Source organism: Aedes albopictus, chromosome 2, assembly GCF_035046485.1.
Source record: "Aedes albopictus strain Foshan chromosome 2, AalbF5, whole genome shotgun sequence".
Classification (NCBI taxonomy): Eukaryota; Metazoa; Arthropoda; class Insecta; order Diptera; family Culicidae; genus Aedes; species Aedes albopictus.
Window position 1 is genome coordinate 187,922,503 of NC_085137.1, and position 22,270 is coordinate 187,944,772.

The 22,270-nt window shown below is 37.4% G+C and overlaps 1 protein-coding gene and 1 long non-coding RNA gene across 2 annotated transcripts in view; one reads left to right on the top strand and one right to left on the bottom strand.

The window, feature by feature from the left end:
• Positions 1-22,270, top strand: part of LOC115258944 (transmembrane protein 214) — a 94,276-nt gene that overhangs the window by 41,977 nt on the left and 30,029 nt on the right. The window lies entirely within an intron of this gene.
• LOC134287833 (uncharacterized) overlaps positions 4,844-22,270 on the bottom strand; it is a 34,395-nt gene continuing 16,968 nt past the window's right edge. Inside the window, exon 2 of the long non-coding RNA XR_009997572.1 lies at positions 4,844-5,080. This is a non-coding gene — a long non-coding RNA (uncharacterized LOC134287833). The remainder of the gene's footprint in view (positions 5,081-22,270) is intronic.

The following is a 22,270-nucleotide window of genomic DNA, read 5'->3' on the forward strand; positions in this document are numbered from 1 at the left end:
TGAAGAAAATCTTAAGGCTTTTTATTTTAGGGAATTGCTCAAATCCAATCTCAAAATAAATTGCCGAAATATATTCTATAAGAATTTCCACAAACATTCACAAAAAAAATTCTACAAAATTCTCAAGGAATCTACCGAAATCATCAAAGGAATTTCTGAAGAAAATTTTGTAAGAATTCCTAAAAATAATTGCCGTAGAATCACCGTGACAAAGATTTTGTTTTTTCAAATAAATTGCCGAAGGAAATAGCTAAGACATTTGCCGAATCAATTTTCAAAGAAATTACCGAAGAAGTTCCCAAAGTAATAATTAAAGTTTCCAAAATTTCCCAAGGAATTGCTGATGATATTCCTATAGTTATTTATGTGACGAGTTGCAAAAAGTTGGTTTTTTCAGCAGGAGTCGTACATTTATCCAGCGAGGCTTGCCGCGTTGGATAAATACGAAGAGTGCTAAAAAAATTGAGTTTTGCAACGAGTTCAATACAACATTTTATGCAATGATTTTTATCATAATGCAACTCATTAGAGTTGCATAATGTTCATAATGCAATTCAAATGAGTTGCGTAATGAACATTATTCAACTATTTTTCATTATGCAACTCATTTCAGTTGCATAATGTACCGGTACGGAAAAATAGGTCATTATAATACTGAAGTGAGTAATATAAAATTGAAATTATGATACTGAATTGCATAAAATAAATTTTCAATGCAAGTAACATGGGAGTTGCCAAATGTATTCCGTAGTCATCTGCTGCAGGAATTCCGAATTATTGAAGAAAGCTAGAAGAAATGATCTAAAAAAATTTCATTAAAATTATAAAAACGGTTCATAAAAGAATTTCCGAAAAAGTTTTCGAATGAATTGGCGAAGCAATACCGAATAGCATACTTAGATAATGAAAGTCCAAAAAATACACGAAAATCCCAAAAAAGTAGAATGACTGCAGAATAAAAAAAAATTGTGAGGAAGTTCCCAGAGTCATTGTCGAATGCATTACCAAAAGCTTCACTAAAAGAATTTCCAAATGAATTGCCTGAAGAGTAATTGGAGAATTTCAAAAAGGGGAATATCAATAGAATTGCTGACATTAAAAAACATGCTTGAAACACCACTAAAAATTGGCGAAGCATCTCCGGAGAAAACATTTTAGAAGGTTTGCCCATGAAATAAAAAAAATCCTAGTCCTAATGGAATTGCCGATGCAATTTTCAAAGGATACGCGAAAGCTGTTTAGTATCAAATACCAAACATATTACCAAGTAAATTCTAAAAGAAATTGCTGGAATGGATCCAAAGATATTATCGAAAAAATTGCCAAATCCAAAGGAGTTACTGAGAAATTTCAAAAAAAAAAAAATGAAATAACTTCCAAATAAATTACCGGGAATATTTCCTGAGGAATAACCGAAAAAATGTTTTGCCGAAAACACAAATTTCTTATATTATACGTACAAACCAGACTCAATACAATGTTGGTTTTACGTAAGCCAAAATTTGCGGGCTAATTTTTTCAGCGACGCAGTATATCATTATACTAAGAAGTTGAGGGTGGATCGGTGTTTCCTTTTACAAAAAAAAAACAGCAAAACAACCTGGAAGCCACTGAAACTGGCACCCTCTAGGCACCCCCTAGGAAAAAATCCTAGATACGCCAATGGTTATAGCAACATTTTCTAGCTTGTACATTGCATTTATTTAGTTCTTAGTTGATTTATTAAATAGTCGTATATCACCCTTTAATGCACCCTAATGTAAAGAAATACAGTCAGGTTTTTTTACGCGGGGGATACGTACCGCGTAAAAAAAAACTCAGTTCAAAATTCGAAAAACCGCGTAAAAAAAGTCTCACCATTTCTCGACGAATCATGCAAAAATAAGACGATGAAATTTTTTTTATATGGAGTTTTCATTTACGCGGCCGCGTAAATGAAAACCGCGTAAAAAAGACCTGACTGTATGTAATGCATCATTACATTGATAATGCCAATCTAAAGGATTATTGCATGACAAGTGTGGAATTACTGCATTCGCAGTAACAAGGTTGATATTCAGTCTAATTCGTGCAATGAAATAATGCTTGTGGTTACTTGGATACTCAGGAACGAAAATAAAAAAACACATCTTGAAAATTTCACAGAATGTAGCTTATAAAATTTCCTTCCAAAAATTTTTTATGGGTATTTTTCCGGAGTTCCTAAATAGTTTTTCTAATCAATTTTCCTCAACAGTGGGAAATTTTGTGGAAAACTATTTTCATTCTGTATTTTTTTTTTTTTTGATTCCTGAGATTTTTTTTGCTTACGATTTCACAAAAAAAAAACATTGTGTCTACGATGCTGCATTCTTAAGTGTGTGAAACCTACTTGTGAAAAAAAATCATTAATTCTTCACACTTATTTATTTTAGAGTCACTTGTTCGGCTGTTTTATTTTCGGTAAAAGTTCGGATTACCGAAGTTTGACAGTTTTATCGAAGTTCGGTTAATTTCTACCGAACGTTCGGTAAACATTACCGCTGATTCAGTAGAATTTACCGAACGTTCGATAATTTTTTGACGAACTTCGGTAATATATTGCTGAACATTCGGTAATCTGAACTTTTACCGAAAATAGAACGGCTTAATACGGTATTTCATTTTAGGTGTGTTCGTACTGGGGCTTCCAATCCCGGGATGGATTTCCCGGGAAATGAAATTTCCCGGGATTCCCGAATCCCGGGAATCAAATTTTTGTATCCCGGGTTTCCCGAATTTCCCGGGATTTTTTATTTTTATTGTATATTTTTTGTCAAGTGTTTAATGACCAATTTAAAATTGCGAGTCAATGATTGACTTGCCCAGCTTCTTGATTAATGTTCGTCAAATCACATGACCTCTATTGCCTCTATGCAGATGTTATTTATATTGATGTTATTATATAATTCGAGCTTAACGGAAAGTTTACGCAGATAAAATCCTCTTAATAATATGAAGGCATTGAAACTGATTTCAACCGACTACGATTCTACTTTTTTTAGTACTGCTTCAAAGTGTGGAGTTAATGCTTTAGTTCCACCTCCAACCATACAGCAATACAGACAGAGTTCTCTGATCGTCTACAAGGTCTTGATGACTGCCCAACTATTTATGAACAAATCAATTTGTACATTGCTACTAGATCATGGTGCAACAACCTCATACAGCTCTTGCTAATTAGACGATCAGATAATAGCACATATTGGGCCATTATTGGGCTTCGTTGGATTTTTACTATTGCAGCCCTTTACTTTGACTTCAAAATTCCTCAACGAAGTTTTTTTTTTCGTTTTATTTTTGGCAGTTATCGTATGTTATAGTTTATTTCAAATCAAAATTTCATTATTTAATGCTAGTTGAAATCGTACTTGAAATGCATTGATGGTAAACTATGAACCTTCTTATCGTAAAATTTGCTGAATTGTGCACAGTCTATAATAGGAAACGAAAAAATATGATATATAATAAACGATTTACTTTAAAATAAATACATTTTTCGATTAAAAATAAAATTTTCTCAAATCCCGGGATCCCGGGAAATCCCGGGAAATGGTCATATTTTTTCCCGTTTCCCGGGAAGCTGAATCCCGGGAAATTTGGAAGCCCTAGTTCGTACCAATTTGTACGATAATAAAAAAATTCCCATTAGTATAATTGTATCATTCTATGCTATGTGAAAAAGTACGACCTTTAAGGTCCAACAATCAGTGGAAGGGTAATTTAACCCTCTAATACCCAACCCCGCCTTTAGACGGGGTATAGTTTGAGCATTTTTGTAATTTTTGTTTCGTGGGAAATCAAAATTTTTATATTTTTTGCTGATATTTAGGACTGTTTTGTATATCTCAAAATGGTTTTTGGTGTATTCTTAAGCGTATTTACATTTTTTAAAAATCATTGTAAAATTGATGTTTTGGTCACCTTTTAGAAGTCATTGTTTATTTTGTATTGAATCGCTACAATTAACATATTTTAAATTTTTCCCAAACCATTCTATCCTTGTTTAATAGTTTAAGGGGATCGAATACACTCTAAAATTATTTTCCTTAAAATTACACGGAAAATAAAATTTTATATGAAAAAAATTTAAAATAAATAAATATCAACAATAATCATAAAATCTCAAAATGTTTTCATCCCAAAAAATCCGTACCCCAAATAGGCTTCCAGGAAAAATATAAAAGTGTGAGGATGTTCAAAAATAAAAATTAGAAAAATCAAAAACTGAAATTCACGAAATCGAGAATTAAAAAGAATCATCTTCCAAAACATGTTTAAATCGATTTTAGATGACGAAAAATGATATTTAGATCAAAATCAAAAATTTGGGTATTAGAGGGTTAAAATTCCAGTGATTTTGTGTTCGCTTTTTTGAATGATTAGAGAACAAAAAGCATTCGCTCATACACGGAACTGTGTCGCAACGAACCCCATCTATCCCTATATGTACCGATTCAAATTTCATCATGTACACTCATTTCAATTGAACCGGTCAACGCGTACCCCTCGTCGAAGCCTTGTACCACCACGGAGCCAACGAACATCTGCCCTATCGGTAGTTGAACCGTTCCACGATGCCAGCTTTTGACAACACGACGGTTTTTCCTCATACCCATACCAACCCAAAAGCCGTAATACCTCTCTCATATGAACAAACAAACCCTCTCTCCCGTATACCGTACGCTGTATAGATAGTAGGCACCGCACTCTACATCCCCTATACATTCTCGGGCTCTGTATTTTCAGTTGATTTTCTGCTTTTATTCCGAACAGCCACGCATTTCGTATCGGTCTGTTTCTCGATTCGCTTGTTTGATATCTCCCTTACATTGGAAACTCCACAAAACTAGTAAAACTGCATACTGGCGCTGTTGTACGTACGGTGTGTATGTTGGCTTCTCTCGATATCTAGGGGAGTGTGAATTGATTCGTGTGGTGCACCTAGGGGCAGTTGTAGGAAGAAAAGAAGAAACTAAAACCGCATTTTCACGTATTAGCTGAAAGAAAAGCTCTTTGGAAGTTTCGATTCGTGTAGCCTGCTAATTTGTGATTTTTTTTACTTGTAAGTTTACAGTTCACAGTGATAGAAAGTTACATGGATGAGTCTGGTGTGCTGCTGCTGCTGTTGTTGCTGTTGCTAGTTTTACCGTCTGAAATCAGTGTGTATAGGTGATATAAGCGAAACCGCTAATGGAAATCGGTGTGAGTCGTGCTAAAAAACGGCAAATGTACCCCTAGTTCAAACGTGTACAGCTCCATTCGGGGTCTCTATCGCAGCGGTGCAATCTTGCTGGAGATGAGAGAAAACGGTAGCTGCTGATTGATATCACATGGGTGGCGATCGGGTCGGTAGTTGACCCATTCTAGAAGGATGCTCCAAGTGTGTCATACACCGTTAGAACGCAGAAAGGAAAAAATCGATAAAGAATATCCGATGTGACGCTCCCCGTTGCTGGAGGCTAGGGCTCTGAGCCGAGCGAAACGGAGGCTCGGAACACCCTGCACAGTGGTTCAGAAGTGTCGTTGCTGCGATCGGAATATATCGACTGGTTGTGTGATGCGAGGTGTTACTGTCTTCAACAAAGTTGATTGCTCTTCAAAAAAAAATGTAGTTGTGCAGTTATCAAGACAATTGAGAGGGTTAGAAGCAAAGGGGTGTAAGTGACTAAAACCCACTTTCAAGTAAATGAGGTTTAAAATTTTTGACCAATTTTTCATCCCATACAAAATGTATGGAGTTTCAAAATTAACCCAATTTTCTCTGATTTATTGTATTTTTTTCAATCATCGTAGAAATAATCCTAAAAAAGTTCCTGAAAGCTTAAAATCTGTAGAATTTCATGATATGCTCAGCTCAAAATCGACAAAATGGCCACTTATTCTCTTTTGATTATGGGCTCCTCAATTATAAATTTATCTGTTTACATATTTTTCTCAGTCGTTAATTTCAAGATTTAATCATCAAATTTCTGAGTATTCTTATATTTCACACTTAGGAACAATTTATAAAATAATGTTAGCAAATGTTTAAGAGAACCCACACATATCAAACCTGGGATTGAACTGATGGCCTTTTGATTGCGAAGCTGATAAGCTTCCTCTGTACTGTGCCAGAGTGTAGAGCGCATACGCGCAAGGCGATAACAATGTACAACTATTGAATCAATTGTTGAACGTTGATAGTTCAGCAAAACAATTCAGCGAACGATCTCTTCGTTTTTTTTCACAAATCTCTTGTCTGGTTTTTTTTTCATCGTTTTAATGTAATTCTTTTGATTACGAAGATTTTATTCACGTGATTTAATCGATTCCGCGAATCAATAATTTGCTCCGTTTCGGTGAGTTTTTAGTGTTAAATTCCAATGACAAAGCGATCAAAAGTAACTTACAATTCCAAATGGACTCCAGGAGGTTCTTAAAACAAGCATCGAATCAAAGAAGTTTTTTTTAAATTTTATTATATCTAATACTTCACTAAAACTAAAATATATTTATGCATCAAGTTGCAAAATGATGAGTTTTTTAGTACTTTTTCGACCTCGGCCATAATGTTTACAAAAATAGTGTATTTTTTTTCTTTTTTCAAGATTTGTGTTTTCTATGGTTTCCACAAAGTAACTTTTTTATGTTTTCGGCCGATATTCTTGAAGATCATTTAAAAAAATGCTTTTTATAATTGTAAAGGACATTTGTAGACAACTTCTACAGGAATCATCATTGAAATACCTTATCTAGTATGTTTGTAAAAACTTCAGATAGTTCGTGGCACCAATCAATGGATTGAGTTTTGCAGAACTCTCAGTATTCGGAAGCAGACAATTGGGTTCTTTAGGGGTGGCCAGATTATTCCATAATCGGAATCTCCGTCCAAAAATTAGTCGAAATCAAAAATTTCATCATTTTTGGTGCCCGGGAACTATTTTTAAAATGCATTTCAAGTTTGTATAGGGAACTATTTTTGTTCGGGATGAACTGTCACTTTATCGATTGAACTGTCATTCTATCCATAAAAATAAAAACTGTTTTGTTTATTTAACCATCGAAACAAAGGTATTAAAACGCAATAAAATCACGTTATACTCAGAAAAACGAGCTCTTTATATTAGGATATAGAAACAGCAATATTTTGTTCACTAAACAACCCAATTGGGTTTTTAAATTAAGAAAAATTTAATGATTTTTTATTTTTAATCAAAAGAGCACCTTTTTCTGAGCCGCTATGATTTTTTTTCAGATTTTTAGAACTTTATTTTGGTTTCTAAAATCAATTTCAAAGAGATTTTTTGAAATCACCTTTTGACAGCTGGGCAACTGCTTGACAGCTCCGCTCAGTACAAAATGCGACGAGGGGTGATTCGACAAATCGCTCCCATACAAATTTCAAATTGATTTTTAAATAGGTTCCCAGGCACCAAAATTGATGAAAATTTGGATTTTAGCTCAGTTTGGCATGCAGATTCAGAATATGGAGTTATCTCAACACCACTAAAGAAGCCAATTGAATGTTGCTAATATTCTCAACAGTGCAAAATGTCATCGGCGAACACCATTTTGGGTGACCATTTCTGGACTACCAAAGGTTGATACACAAATATACATATGTGCCACCCATAATCTTGGCTATTCCGATGGACACTAGCAACCTTTATGAGAAAAGTTGTGGTCTCACGAACGCTTTTAGGGATTAGGATTCCCTTCAGAGATTTGTTTGGGATTTGCTTGGAAATTATGTAGAATTTGTCCTGAAATTCTTCAGAAGATTTCATTCTAGAATTTTTCCTTGAATTTCTTTCGGTATTTCTCCTTGGATTTCTACGTTATATTTTAAGAATCCTTTCTTTAAAATCTTTCGTAATTTCTTAAATATTTTTTCCCGCGATTTCTGATTTTATCTAGGGAACTTTGAAGGCTTGCAGGAGTTTCTTTCTGAATTTGTCCAGGAATTTCTTCTAAGATTCCGTCCAGAGTTTTCCCGAACTTGCTCCCAGAGCTCTTTTCGGGGTTTTTCTGTGTTGCTTTTGGATTTCTGAGAATTGTTCTTGATATTTCTATAAGAGCTCCTCCTAGGATTTTTGTAAGAGTTTTCCCGAAGTTTTTTTAGAAGTACCTTCAAGAGGTTTTACCGAAGTCCAAACATTTTTTTTCTCATAGTTGCTTCAGAAGTTTCTTTCAGTAATTTTCAGGATAGTTTTTCAACAAATTCTCCCGGGGGGTTTTGGATGCTTCTGTAGAACTGCTTCCAGGAATTTCTTCAAATATTTTTTTTAGAATTATTCTTGCAGTTCCGTAGTTTCTCCAGGAATTTCTCTGAAAGGTTTCCTGAGTTCCTCCTGGAATTACCTTATTACACCCACCCGAAATTCTCCTCAGAAGTTTTGTTTTGAGATATCCAAGTATTTTTCGAGTTTCTTCCGAAATTCCTCCCGTCATTTTCCAATAGTTGTTCTCGGAGTTGCTCGCGAGATTCCTTCCGATATTGCTTCGGAAATTTCTTACAAAGAAATTCGTAGCCTGTCGCAGAAGGTATTCCGAGAAAAACTCCTTGAAAATTCTGGCAAAAATCTGAAATCAACTGTTAGAGAAGATCTTCTAAATCCCAAAGCATAGCCTAAGTGAATCCCAATACAAATTTTATTATGAACTCTGGGAAGAACACTGAGAGTTATCCGGGAAAATCTCAAAGAGAAATCTCAGGAGAATCACAGCAATAAATCTCGGAAACAACTACTAGGAAAAGTTTGGAAAGCCTCTGACAGATAACTTGAAAAATATTAACAGTTCTGTATAAATCTTTAAATAAACGCTCTATGACACCCGAATGAAATCTCCGGAGAAAATCCAAAATACGTTAGTCCTGAAAAACTCTGAGAGACATCCCGAGAGTAATACCGGAAATAAGATTCTAACTCGCCTACATATGATATGTCAAATAAACGTCGAGAAAGAATTTTTAAGTTGTTTTTTTCTTATTGAAAAAAAATACATTTCTTAAAAAAAAATCTGGGAAGTTTGCTAAAATTTAAGAAGATCGTCCCTATAACTCGCCAATATCTAGAATTTTATTAATCTGACGTAAAACCTGTATTCAGATGATCGAATGGTATTGTATTCAGCTTTTAATTTATGGAGAAAGATTTAAAATTTGTTGAACAAAACGCAATACATTTGAATTTTAGTAAATTACATATTTTGAAAAGTTGCAAAACTTGATATTGAGCTATAACTCAAAAAATGTTCTACTTAAAATTTTTTGAAGGTCGGTTTCGAAATCAGCACTAAATTGTGCTTCAAAAATTTTGGTCGTTGACAGAAGTTCCGAATTTCGTTTTATTTTGTAAACTTGTGTAACCGATCACTCATGAGAAAAGCGCTTAAATCGCTTGAAAATAAAGGAGAGCATTTTGCCCCGGTAGGGCATTTTATACCCATTTACCCTACACATGTAAAATTCTTCAGAATTACGCGGAAAAGGTTTGTTTTGACAGTTTTAAATACACACGCATGTGGAAAAGCTCGTGTTCGAAAACTGTTTTATTCATACCAACAATGTAGTAAACTCCCTGTACTTTAGTAGGAAGTAGAGACCACAATTAGTAAAGTCCGCAACTTTTTTCCAAAAGACCTTAAATAGCTTACTAATTCAATTCATTCAATTGTCATATTCCAGGTCGACATTTTTGAAAATATACCAGTATGTTTCGAAATTTCGGCAGACGTTTTGGAGGAGACGTCATCATGTTGGGTTCAAGTCATCTAAGGTTTGGCCTGTGCTGCTAATCGATAAGAATGATAATCAATCGACAAAAACTTGCATTTAGATCAGCACACAGTTTGCAAATGTATCTCTTAACAATAAATTGTGTATGAAGGAAATTTGCTCAATAATTTCTTAAAAGTGTGTTGTATATTTCAATGCTAGGAAACCATGATGTAGAGTTTGGATATTTCTACATATTTCAAGAAGGATCGGCATATGAACCAATCATGAATATATTCATAAATTTTTATAGTTCAGTATTTGACAATTTTTGGCGAAATGTTTGATAATTATAAGAATTCAACAGCCTTATACAGCTGGAATTCTCATCATATTTTTGAATGTATAAAATATAGAAAATGCGAAGAATTAGCATAGGAAGTTAGAATGCACAAAAAAAGGAAATAAAAAACAGAAATACTCATTAAAGTTTTGAAAAGTATTGAACAAAAAATTTCGATACAAATTTACAAAGAACCGAATTTAAAAATAATCGATATAAATTCGTTCTACTGTTACAGTTTCACCCAAATGTACGATGAGGTTTAAAAATAACTTTTCATTTCGATAGCTCATTCTATATCAAACATGGAAAAAATAACTGTAATAGGGTCTAGAACTATTTGAATAGAGGGACATATTTTGTATGGGGGCGATTTTTTGAATCACCATTTGCCAGATTATCTACAGGGAGCTGTCAAGCAGTCGTCCAGCTGGTGCATCATGATGTCAACTAATCTTTTTGGAATTGATTTTTGGTATCTAAATAAAGTTCTTTTGAAAATCTGAAAAAGTGGCTCAGAAAAAAAATTTCTTTCGTATAAATAAAAAAAAAAATCTCAATTTAAAGACCTAATTCACTATGACCTGCTACCAAAAAAAATCCACACATCACCTCCTCTGAACCACTGTGCGTGATTAGGTTCGTGTGTAGTGGTTCCTGAAATGATTGTTACCTCGTCACTACCATCACCTCGCATCATCAACGTGGTGTGGTACTCCATCATCTGGCTGGCTGACTGGATGGACCCGCGCTCTACAACCAGAGGAAGTAGTGATAACCATTCGCAAAGACTGCTAATAATGGATTACCCATTAAAATGTACTTATTCCTACGAGTATTGATCCATCAGGGAGGTGCAAAATCCGCGCTCGTCCAACCTGGAATGACTCTCGGACGCATGAATGGGAAGCTTTTACAACATTACTGTTTCAAAGTGATCGCACCAAGCAGAGCCAACCCACAAGAAATCGGTGGTTGTTGAAATCATGTGCGAAGAGTAATGAGCGAGAACAGTCAGTGTGCTCTGTGTTCATTAGTCCTCATTTTATGGCCCATCACCAGGCGGCACCAGGCAGTGGAATTCGATTGCTGTATGCGTGTATAAACTTTCTTTTTTGACGTGTCTGCCTTAGCCTAACTTACACTAGATCCGATGCATCCCATTCGAATAGATCTCTCGTTGTCAATGCATTCCTCACTGCCCCGAGAGTGCAGCATAGCTAGTAGCTAGACCGTCCTTATCTTGAGGCTCCGTTGGAAAGCTTCGTTCGATTAGGTAGTAGAGACTCTCTCGCGTCTCGCCGTGGCTGAGTTGTAGATCGTCGATTGATGCAAGGTGGTTGCCACCAGCGCGGACCTTCTTCTTGCTAGTAGCACCCCAGGAGAAGACGAACCGTCTGAGTCTGACACCTTGGGATGTGCCGAAGAAACCCTGAACGAGCGCGCGTACACCAATTTTACCTTTGTGCCGGTTTCTTGCCTGACCACGTTGTACACGTCGCCGGTTGTCGTCGTCGTTGCCAGTCGGCCGGTGGCAGTGTGTGAATCAGGCGGCAGTGATAGACCTAGCCAGCCGAGGACTGCCTGCCACTCGACACTATAACTGTAGTAGACGATTCCTCGCCACCGTCGCCGAGTTAGGTAATCGTCGTAGTGATTGTGGTCTCTCTTTCTTGGGAAAAAGGAATTCGAAGACACGTTGGAGGGCTACTACACATAGCAAAACGTGGTGGTCGTCGACTACGTAGTCGGTTTGTGCAATTTCGAACCGGTGGTGCGGTCACTGACTGACTGACTGACTGCAGCCACCACCAGCTCATGATTGCCGTTACGTCATTTAGCATTGAAGGCGTGTTTGGCCAGGTGGGTCAACTTCTCTGGCTAATTGTTTGGCTAATTCTGTTCTGAACTGGTTCAGAATGACCTAGAAAAGCGCATCTAAAAAATCTTGGCGTTGGCGTAACATCCCCACTGGGGCAGAAGCCGGTTATTCAGCATTGTGTTCAATCAGTAGGGTAACCAATATAATTTGGACCCCCATATATTTTGGACCCCCTGAGTCGTATTTTCATAAATTTCACAGATTTAATGAAGAGATGACTTAAATTTTTAGAATTATTCGCTAAATTAGAATGTTCTGCACGAGCAGCAATCATTTCCTTACTGGAAATATCATTATTTGCCTTGAAATTATTTTTTGTTAATCTCGTCATCCGCGCGAGTGTCGCGACATGTTTACGAAGAGAGAATGTGATGCTGGGCAAACTTGCAGATGTAAACAAAAACGTTTATCATTCTAGCGCATTAAATTCGCAAAGTTCATCTAATCAGCCTTTGTCAATCAAGAAATTAGGATGTGATCCAGCATATCCAAGTGGCAGATTCTTCGAAAATAGTTCCAAGCGGGTTTAAACACCGGGTGTCCAAAATATATACCTAAAAGGGTCCAAAATACATTGGGCAGGTGTCCAAAACAGTGAAAACTCATGCTCCAAAATTCAGTTACTTTCATCAAATGTTCAGCCAGAAATGACCTTGTGTGTATTTTTAACGGACAATGAAGGCTTTTACGGTCATACTCACATCATCATTATGTGTAACACCCTGTGAATCTGTTTGATTTTGGCTTAAATTCAAACTAATGTCCTCTAGGGGTCCAAAATTCGACCGTTACCCTACTTTGAGAGTCAATTGAATGTTGAATGTTGCCTGAAAGTTAGAGTGAAGAAGCGAAATCTTCTTTAAAATCCCAAGCAACAATGGAAGTTTTGTGAAGGTTCTGAGAACTATTTAAACACATTGTTTGTACTTGTTGCTTTGGATGCGAATCTTTCAGGTATTGAGCACAGACAAGCGGACATACCACTATTTTTTTTCTCCCCTGTTGGGGAAATTAAGCCACTGCGTCCAATAGGCTGAACTTTTGTGGCATGTCCCGTTGTGATATTCGCATCTAGACAGCAAATTACCATGTGTCAAGTAATCAGCTACTGCCACGACGCGTCGTCTCCCAATCAGGTGCAATGGAATTGATAAACTCCAAGACCTTCCCAGGTTCTGCAGACCAGATCTCACTGGGTTGCAAGCAACCACTATTTAGAAATCTTTGCCTGCGCGTGTATAAAGCACCACAACTGCAAAGCAGATGTTCCGAGGTTTCACGTTCCGTATTACAGAAACGACAGATATCACTCTGAAAATGGCCAATATTTTTCAAGTGATACCTGCTCGGGCAGTGTCCAGTTACTAGGCCAGTGTATGTACAATGTACATACATAGGCATCATACACAAATTAAGTAACGCTATAGGGGGAGTCTAGCTCAGCGTTACGATCCATACAAAAATGTTTGGCTTTTCATACAAAAAGCGTTACATGGGGGGAGGGAGGGGGTCTGAAATGGTCAATTTTTGCGTTACGTAATTAGTGTACCATGCCATACAAAGAGCTCTCTTGTTGAGATCTAAGAGCTTTTTGGTTTTATAAGCATTAAATGCAAACACCAAATTTTGGTGTTATAAATCGTTTTGATTGATTGCAATTGTTGACATCCATCCAATTGGATATCACCCTCTGCTCAGCCCAGCATTGCAGGTCCATTTTAATTGTACAGTTTGATATACCACAGAATGATTCTGGGCTAGCAAACTGTAAATTGGAACCACTTTTAGCAAGCTCGTCTGTCATTTCATTCCCTTCAATGCCACCTGGAACCCAGTATAAGTTTACTGAATTCCCTTGGCACAGCCTGCGCAGTGAAAGAATGCATTCCCAGACAAGCTTCGAAGTAGATTTGTAAGCGCACAATGTTTTTAGTGCAGCTTGACTATCTGAGAAAATACAAATATTTGCATATATGTATTTTATTTCAAGGCAGATATTTGCGCATTTCAAAATAGCAAGAATATCTGCTTCAAACACCGTAGGATAATGTTCCATCGCCACTGAAATTTGTATTCCAGGGCCGTAGATTCCTGCTCCCGTTTTTATTCCAACTTTTGAGCCATCTGCAATGAGAGTCTAATAGAGGTGGGGAAGACGATACTTCGTATGCGTGAAATCCGTGTCTGGTGTAAAACATGTCACTACTACAAGCAAAGCGAGCTCCCATAAGAACGCGTGTCAAATAGTGACGTCACTATTTGTGTTTACATTTTTCTTTGCTTACCAATACATAGCCATCTCTTCTTCTTCCCCACCTGTAATATACTCTCATTGAGCCATCTGTATAGAATTTGATTGATCCTTGACGAACAGTTGGACCTCCGACTTCCCAATCTGCACGAGTTGTTTCATGCACCTTGTAAGGAACATCATGGTTCTCCACAGGTTTAATCCAGTCCTTAATCATTTTCATTACTGGCCTATTTTGGAAGTATTGTGAAATGCTCAGGTCAGGTGACCTACAAGATCACCTGGCATAAACTTTTGAACTCGTTCAAGTCTCAGCAATTCCTTTTCTGCTTCTAATTGTACGTACTGGTGCAAAGGTAGCAGATTGAGCATCGCATCTAAAGCTTTTGATTGAGTGCTTCGCATCGCTCCTGTAACGGCCAAGCATGGGAAAACTCATTCGCTCACCCGAATGCCGGCGATGCAAAATAGCAAAAAGAACGTCAACAACTCAATACTGAGTGAGAGCGCAGCGCACTAAGAACGAACGCAACACGAACGGCTCGCCACCGAATCAGGACAGAAACAAAAAGAGTGCGAAATGAATCAGCTTGCATCGGTGTATACGAAATGAACGGTCGCTCTCTCAACTACCGAGTGGCATTCAGCTGATTGAATCAAAACGCACTCACTGATTCAATTCCCAGTACTGAATGCTTCCACTGAACGCTAAATGAGCGTTCCAAAATGAATGCTCTCGCACCCGACTCAGAACGCAAACATTCGTTCAATCTTGGTTCGTTTATCTTCGGCACTCAGATTCGGTAGCGATTCATTCGGCCATCGTTGCTTGCGTCGCCCGGTGCTCGGCGATTAGAAAGAATGGGCAATGAAAGGGGAAAGATTTTGCTTGGCTGGGGGAGAAGCATACTCGCATCAGATTGTGCGTTGATGTGAGTGAGGGATACGCAATAAATGAATGATTTTTTCGCATCCTTGGTAACGGCAATGGACGCAAGACGTTGAATTTTCGCAAGCTTTGATTGCGTGGTAGCCTCTTTTGTTTTTGCCCACCAGACAAACGAAGCATACGACATTTATGGGCGGATTATGGCAGTATAAATCCACATTATTATTTTTAGTTTCAAGCCCCACTTCCTGCCAATAGTTTTTAAGCATAACCAGAACGCACTTGTTGCCTTACCGATCACGGACTCAATTTGAGCATTCCAGTTCAGTATAGCATCTAGTATCAAACCTAAGTATTTGACTCGATCACTAGGTAAAATTTATATCCCTCCAAGCCGAAAAGCTTTTAGGTTGATCTTCCTTCTCCTAGTGAAAGGGACAATTACGACTTTTGACGGGTTGATGCTAAGGCCCTCCTTAATTCATCATAAATGTGTATAGTTTAGGGCCCTTTGCATTCTCTCCGAAACAGTTTCGTCATACTTACCTCTCACTATTATGACTATATCGTCTGCAAGCCCACAACTTCGAAACCTTTTTCCTTCAAGCTTCATAGAGGATCGCCTACAACTAAGGACCACATTAGTGGTGATAGGACTCTTCCTTGAGGGCAACCTTTCGTTGCCCTTACTGTTATAGAAGAACTTCCCAGCTCAGAGGTGATTTCTCTTTTTGCAAGCATAGTATAAATCCAATGTATGATACATTGGTCGAAGTTTTTGTTCTCCATGGCACGGGATGCTCTTTTATGTAAGAAGAATCTTTCGAGGAGTACTTAGGAGTAATAAAATTCACGCTTTTGAGAGATTTTGGATACGCCAATGAATTGCTACCATTCAAAACGCTCATTAGAAACTTTTTAAAGTACCATTTTAACACTAAAGTGTGTTTACATGAAGCGGTTTTCTGCTCGTTCACTGCATTCATAGTGAAAAAACGAAAACTGCGCTAAGGCGATTAAAGTGATAAACTAAATGTAATAACGTTTCTATTCCACCAAGAAGCGATTAAATTCACACACATATCAGGTATGTATTTTGCATTACAGAAGAAAGTTTAACAAGAAAGTACGATTGCTCGTACTTTTTAATTGAAACAAAAAGGCACGGTAAATGGGTGCCCTGAAAATCAATGGTGTCAATTCACCTTACTACCCTCTACTAATTGTACTATATCACCCAATTTTGTGAAAAAATTTATACTTTAGTGAATATTACTTCTAATGAAAGCAATTAACAGCGGCACCAACAATGTTTATAAGATTGGTGTCAAATGACAGCCCTTATTCGCCCAAATCCCCTTAGATTCACGGTGACTGGTGACTTGACGGTACTTAGGAGTAATAAAATTTACGCTTTTGAGAGATTTTTGATAAAATGTATCATAATAAATTTCTCAGTCAGATCAGAGTGTCCTGCGCTTCAGTGAGGACGAAAAAATGATAGTCTGTCAGAAAATCCAAATTTTCTACCCGTTCCTTTCAATCTAAATATTGAAATTTTCTGATTGAAGTTTAAAAAGAGATATAAAGAGCATAGTGAAGTGAATTGTAATGTTTTGCTAAACGTGTGTTTTGAAGGGAAGAATCTGTCCACTTGTGAGTGAAAATTCAAAAAAAAAATGTAGGTACCGTCAAACGACGTTACTTGCAACAGCGGTGTAACTTGCAACACGACGACATACACTAAATGTGAAACATTTTCTAATAATAATGAAAACTAGGATGCCCTACTATTTCGGTTATAGTGATTATGTGTATCAAAGATCGATTTAGTTTAAAAATTGGCTTTGTTTCTTTGTTTATGGTTTAGCTACACTGTTAAAACAGATTGCTCATTTTATGCCATAAAAACAAGTATGAAAATCGTACTTGACCTCTCCCTTATGGTAAGTGCGATAAGTCTGATGACCTTGCTTGCAGTTAGGGTACCTAATAGTAAGCATATCTAAACGATAAAAGTTTGAGAAACTTATCGACTAAGTCATGCAAAAAATCATTATTATATTCGAAAACCACTATGGGGTAACTTGCAACAGTTGAATTTGACGAAACGTTCTATTATTTATCTTCATTTCACGATATATTTGACAGAAATAACCGAAATGGATCATTTATTGATTACGTAACGCGTTCATTTTCAAATGACAATTAATTTTTTATATTTTTTTGCACGTGACCTTCAAACATTGTGAGGAAGTACCACATTTTGAAGTTTCATTCATGTTTCATCATGTTAAAAGTTCATTTTTTGTTTATGAACGCTGTAAAGCAATCACCACCAACATCAATTCTGAACCTAGATGGAGTAAATTATTTCAGTTTAATACCCAAATTAGCGAGTTTGACATTTACAAAGTAGAATAGGTGTGTTTCAATCATGTTAATTTAGCTGAAATTGCCAAACACCACTTCAAACTGAAGGCTACTTGAAGATGACTCACTCTACCTTTTCAAGAAATGACAATAATCATTATTGACGTTTTGTAATGAGTGATAAGTCACGAGAATCATATATATTTTGTGTTTGAGGGACGTGAGACCTGTTGCTAAAAGATATACTCTCGCTTGCAATAACTATTAATCCTTTCAGTTCTGCCGCAGCGGTCGTCGAGTATAGACGGAAGCCTGTGTGCTCTTTGCTACTCGGTTTTGCTTTGTCCTCCGCTGTTGTTTCAGCAGTGTTATCAAGCGCGCTTTGTTCTCGTTTATTCGCTTTGGCTTCGAAAAGTTGGTGCTTTTTTGTGTCGTCGAAGCTAGCACCGCATAATCGAAATGAGTGACATTGTAAACACGGCACAATTTCGGTTCCCACCCGGCAGCCGCCGACCGTCGTTGGAAGAAATTGCTCAATTCATTAAGCAGTTGGATGCAGATCCAATGCTTATGGAGACGGCATACAAAACAGCAAACGACCGGTCACTATTTGTCAAGTTTGTTAACTTGGAAGCAATGATGGATGCGTTAAAAAGGAACTCGGAGCCGCGAAAATTTACCTACACAAATGGTGAATCTATCGTGGTACGTATGTGTATGGCTGGTACCAACATGCAATACGTTCGCGTGTTTGATCTGCCGCCGGAGTTGAACGACAATGATCTTGCACTGGTGCTAGGATCGTACGGACATGTGGATCGTGTGATACGCGAAAAATTCCCAGCGGATTTGGGACTGGACCATATGTTCACCGGTGTTCGCGGTGTGTACATCGACGTGAAGCAGGAGATACCGCCGTCGATCGAAGTACTTAATCGGAAGGGTAGGATTTTTTATAGTGGACTCAAGGACACTTGTTTTTCGTGTCAACAAACGGGACACCGACGGGAATCTTGCCCACAGCGTGCAATTCGGAACAAGCGACTACAGGAACCATCAAGTTCGCAATCATACGCCGCCGTAGTATCAGGGAAAGTGACTGAGGAGTTGTCTTCGGAAACAATAGCAGAAAGTGAAATTATTGAGATATTGGAAGAAGAAATTGCGGAGCAGCCTACGGACCTGGCGGAAGAGCAGCAATGGGAAACAATCGTTTGTGAAACCGCAGCTGATGCAGACAAAGAGGTGCGCCGGAAAGAAGGTATAAAGGCATTGGAAGAAGTAGCAAAGGCTATCCAAGAAGCGATGACGAATCCACAGGCCGCTCAGCGCCGTGCCCAATTCGCTTCAAGGTCGGATTCTAGTTCCGGATCTACACCGAGGAAGAAATGCGCTCGCCGAACCCATTATTAGTGTTTTCTTTTACATGAATTGTATTTTAGAATAACAAATTATTCTTTGCGACTCTCGGCTCAGTAGAGTTTTCAATTAAACAAGCGAGCCTTTAATAAATAAATAAATTGGTAAAAAAAAAAAAAACTATTAATCCTTTCATGAAAAATTATATGTCAATTGGTTAGTGTACATCTTTTCATGGTATGTTTCATGCATAACATCAAACATTTACAATACAACTAAATACTAGAATGTTAGTGCTGTTTAATGATAGCTAACTTACACTGAACTACAAATCAACCCAAATTTAAGTTGTTTTGACGCAATCCCGGTCTTCCGTGGAATAACTCAAATTTGCGTTAAACAGCGAAAGTGGTGAGTGAGTAGTTCTCGTTTGAGAGCGGCAAAACAATTAACCCAGTGGTAAGTTATTTTCACCCAACGGAGGCCTCAAATGACGCAAATTTGGGTTAATTCAAGAAAACCCAAATTTGGCTTCTTCCACGGAAGAGCAGCGGATGCGTCGATGCTTTTCTCTTTGTTTTCGACAACATTGCGGTGGGGCGAGGGAGAAAACAACCCAACTTTGAGTTAAAACTTTAATCAGTTTAGCCAAATTTGAGTTTTTAAAACTTATTCTTTGGGTTATAATATTTTTCCGTGTAGCTTCATGTCCTATGTTGCAAGTTACCCCACAGATGGGGAAACTTGCAACAATCATGTATTTCGCACCTCCTGATTAGGTGGCAACGTATTTTGGTAAACCAAGTGCTGCATAGTATTCTACTCGGGGTAATTAGCGTACACGATGCTTCACAGGATGTTTCAAATGTTTAGATTTTCAATGATATTGCTTCAAAGTCGAAAAGTGTTGCAAGTTACCCCATTTGACGGTAGACGACGCTGTTTTTCGTCATTATGAAATTTTGATTACCATCTACCGATGGCGTTCCGGATGTTGAGCTCAAGACAGATGGGGAGATCCAGATGGAAAGATCAAGAAATAGGAAGTCGTGTCTGCACAAAAGCCCACATTGGTGAGATCTATCTAATTTTCCCTTTCATTGTTTCTGTATTGTACATTGTAGAAATTGTATTTATATTGCATGGTTCACACACACGGGAGGGTAGCCTAAGGGAATTAAATGACCTGATGAACGGACTCAAGTTCATGGAGTAGCCAGATAGCATGGATAGCATGGTGTGTCATGAGATAGCAACTTTTTGTTGACTACCGAAGGGATTCAGAGATTTTAATTCACCCTGCTACAACAAACCATCAGGTAGATTATTCCTTTATGAAATAATTCTGCAGTCATAAATAATCCTTGCGCTGATGATGGGTACACTTTTACCATCATCATCATCATCATCATCAATTTCTCAGCCGTCTGTGAACCGATTTGGTTTCTCTTAGCATCAAATGAAAGCTACAACATCCCCGTACAATTGTATTAAACTTTATTTCGATTTGACATTTAGTTACCAAGATATCCTTTGAAGAGTATTTGGGAGTAATTAGCATTAGCATTAGCATTAAGCAAGTCGCACAAATTCGTAGGTGGTACAGCCGTGGATCGCTGTTACGAGGGTTGCATCCTTCATGTCCGTTACCGAAGCACAACGATTTGGGACTAATCTCTGACACTTAGACAAGATTGACGCAATCCTCCAACGGTCGAGTGCTGTCCTGGCCACGTCCTTGCGACAGCTGAGGGATGGGAAAGGAAGATTAGTTGGACATTGAAGAGTATTTGGGAGTAATCTCAATAAATTCCTTTTTTATTATTAATATTTGCTTGCTGTCTTATATGAGCTACAAATGATAATGCAAATGGCTCCAGGTCGAATTAAAGATTATTCAGCAATATATAAATACCACAGAGAAACAGACGTCACAATCCGCTCGCTTCTCATCGATCACGTTGTTAACGGTTGATTCAAATTTTCGGTAGTAGGTCGATAGACTACTCGCTGCGCTGACGTCGTTTTTGCTTCTGTTTAATGTTTGCTCACTACACTACTGCCACCTAATGATTACTCGGCCATGCGCAGTACGTTTAGCATTGGGCGGTCAGTGGTTCCCATGGGTCCCAAGTACTTTGGAACTAAAGGGTATCTCGATGATTTTCTTATCCATGTGTTAATCAATTGGCAATTAACAAGAGATATAATATTCCAGAATATGTAAGCTATTCTGTCTGTTATTTCTGGTAGTCAATGATTCTATTATGGAAAACAATCAACTTGGTGCCAAATCTACAATATTTTCTAGAATGACCAAAAATCACAATCACACATACGAATAATACAACACAAATTTTAAGACTTTTTACGGCATCATCAGCATTGGCAGCCATGTTTGATATGTGGCTCGAAATTTCAAAGTGATAATTCTCTGTTACCAGAGCGAATATTCCTATGAAAAAGTATCATCCTATATGATTACTCGCAGTGATTGTGATGATACTATTTCTGCTTTGCTGCAGAACTGCCACTTTTTTATCACCTTAAAAAAGCGTGGCAAACAATCATTGAAAAGCAAAAAGTCAATGATTCGTTTGAAAGCTCAGTGATACATCATGATACCTTAATAAGCGTAAGAAGGGTTCTGTTCACCATAGGTGGATTAAATCAGGTTTTTTAATCAATGATTGCAGATAAATTATTATCCCTTTTCTTTCTCCTTTGCTTGTAATCAATGCAAGAAAGATACAATAAGTAGCATACAAATTCAAAATATTTACGGAATCTCAGTAATCCGATTCTGTATCGTTTTAGTAGTTCATTACGAACTGCTTGACAAAATTTCCAGCACTAGCATACTGATTTTTTTCATAATATACATAGATGACACATTCTACCGTGAAGTTACAACATTTTGACGCCTTTTTGATCAGATTCTTTACTTAAACTCGTAAATTCGACTGTAAACCCTCAAATATTTTTGCATATTCGGATTCCTTGTAAAATTTCCAATAAGTTTAATCTGTTGGACAGTTAGTTTTTATTGGAAAAGTATGTTAAAAATGGGAATGAGTAGCGTGACGTTACAACGTTGTACGGTCGAATGTACGAGTTATAGTGAAAAATCTGATCAAAAAGGCGTCAAAACCAGTGCTGAAAATTTCATTTCGTCATATCTAAATTCAATTACCTACAGCTCATTTTAGAAGCTGAATCTGAAAATATGATGTATGAAAAACTTGTGCGGCTAGACCAGTTCTGCAAGAAAGTCACGGAAAACCGCTATTTTTCGAATATTTAAGGCAAATGTCACGGACTACCTTCGAAAAAATGCCAATGATATTCACGGTGAATATCATTTGGCATTTTTCAAAGGTAGTCCGTGACATTTACTCTAAATATTCGAAAAATAGCTGTTTTTCCGTGACTTTCTTGCAGAACTGGTCTAGCCG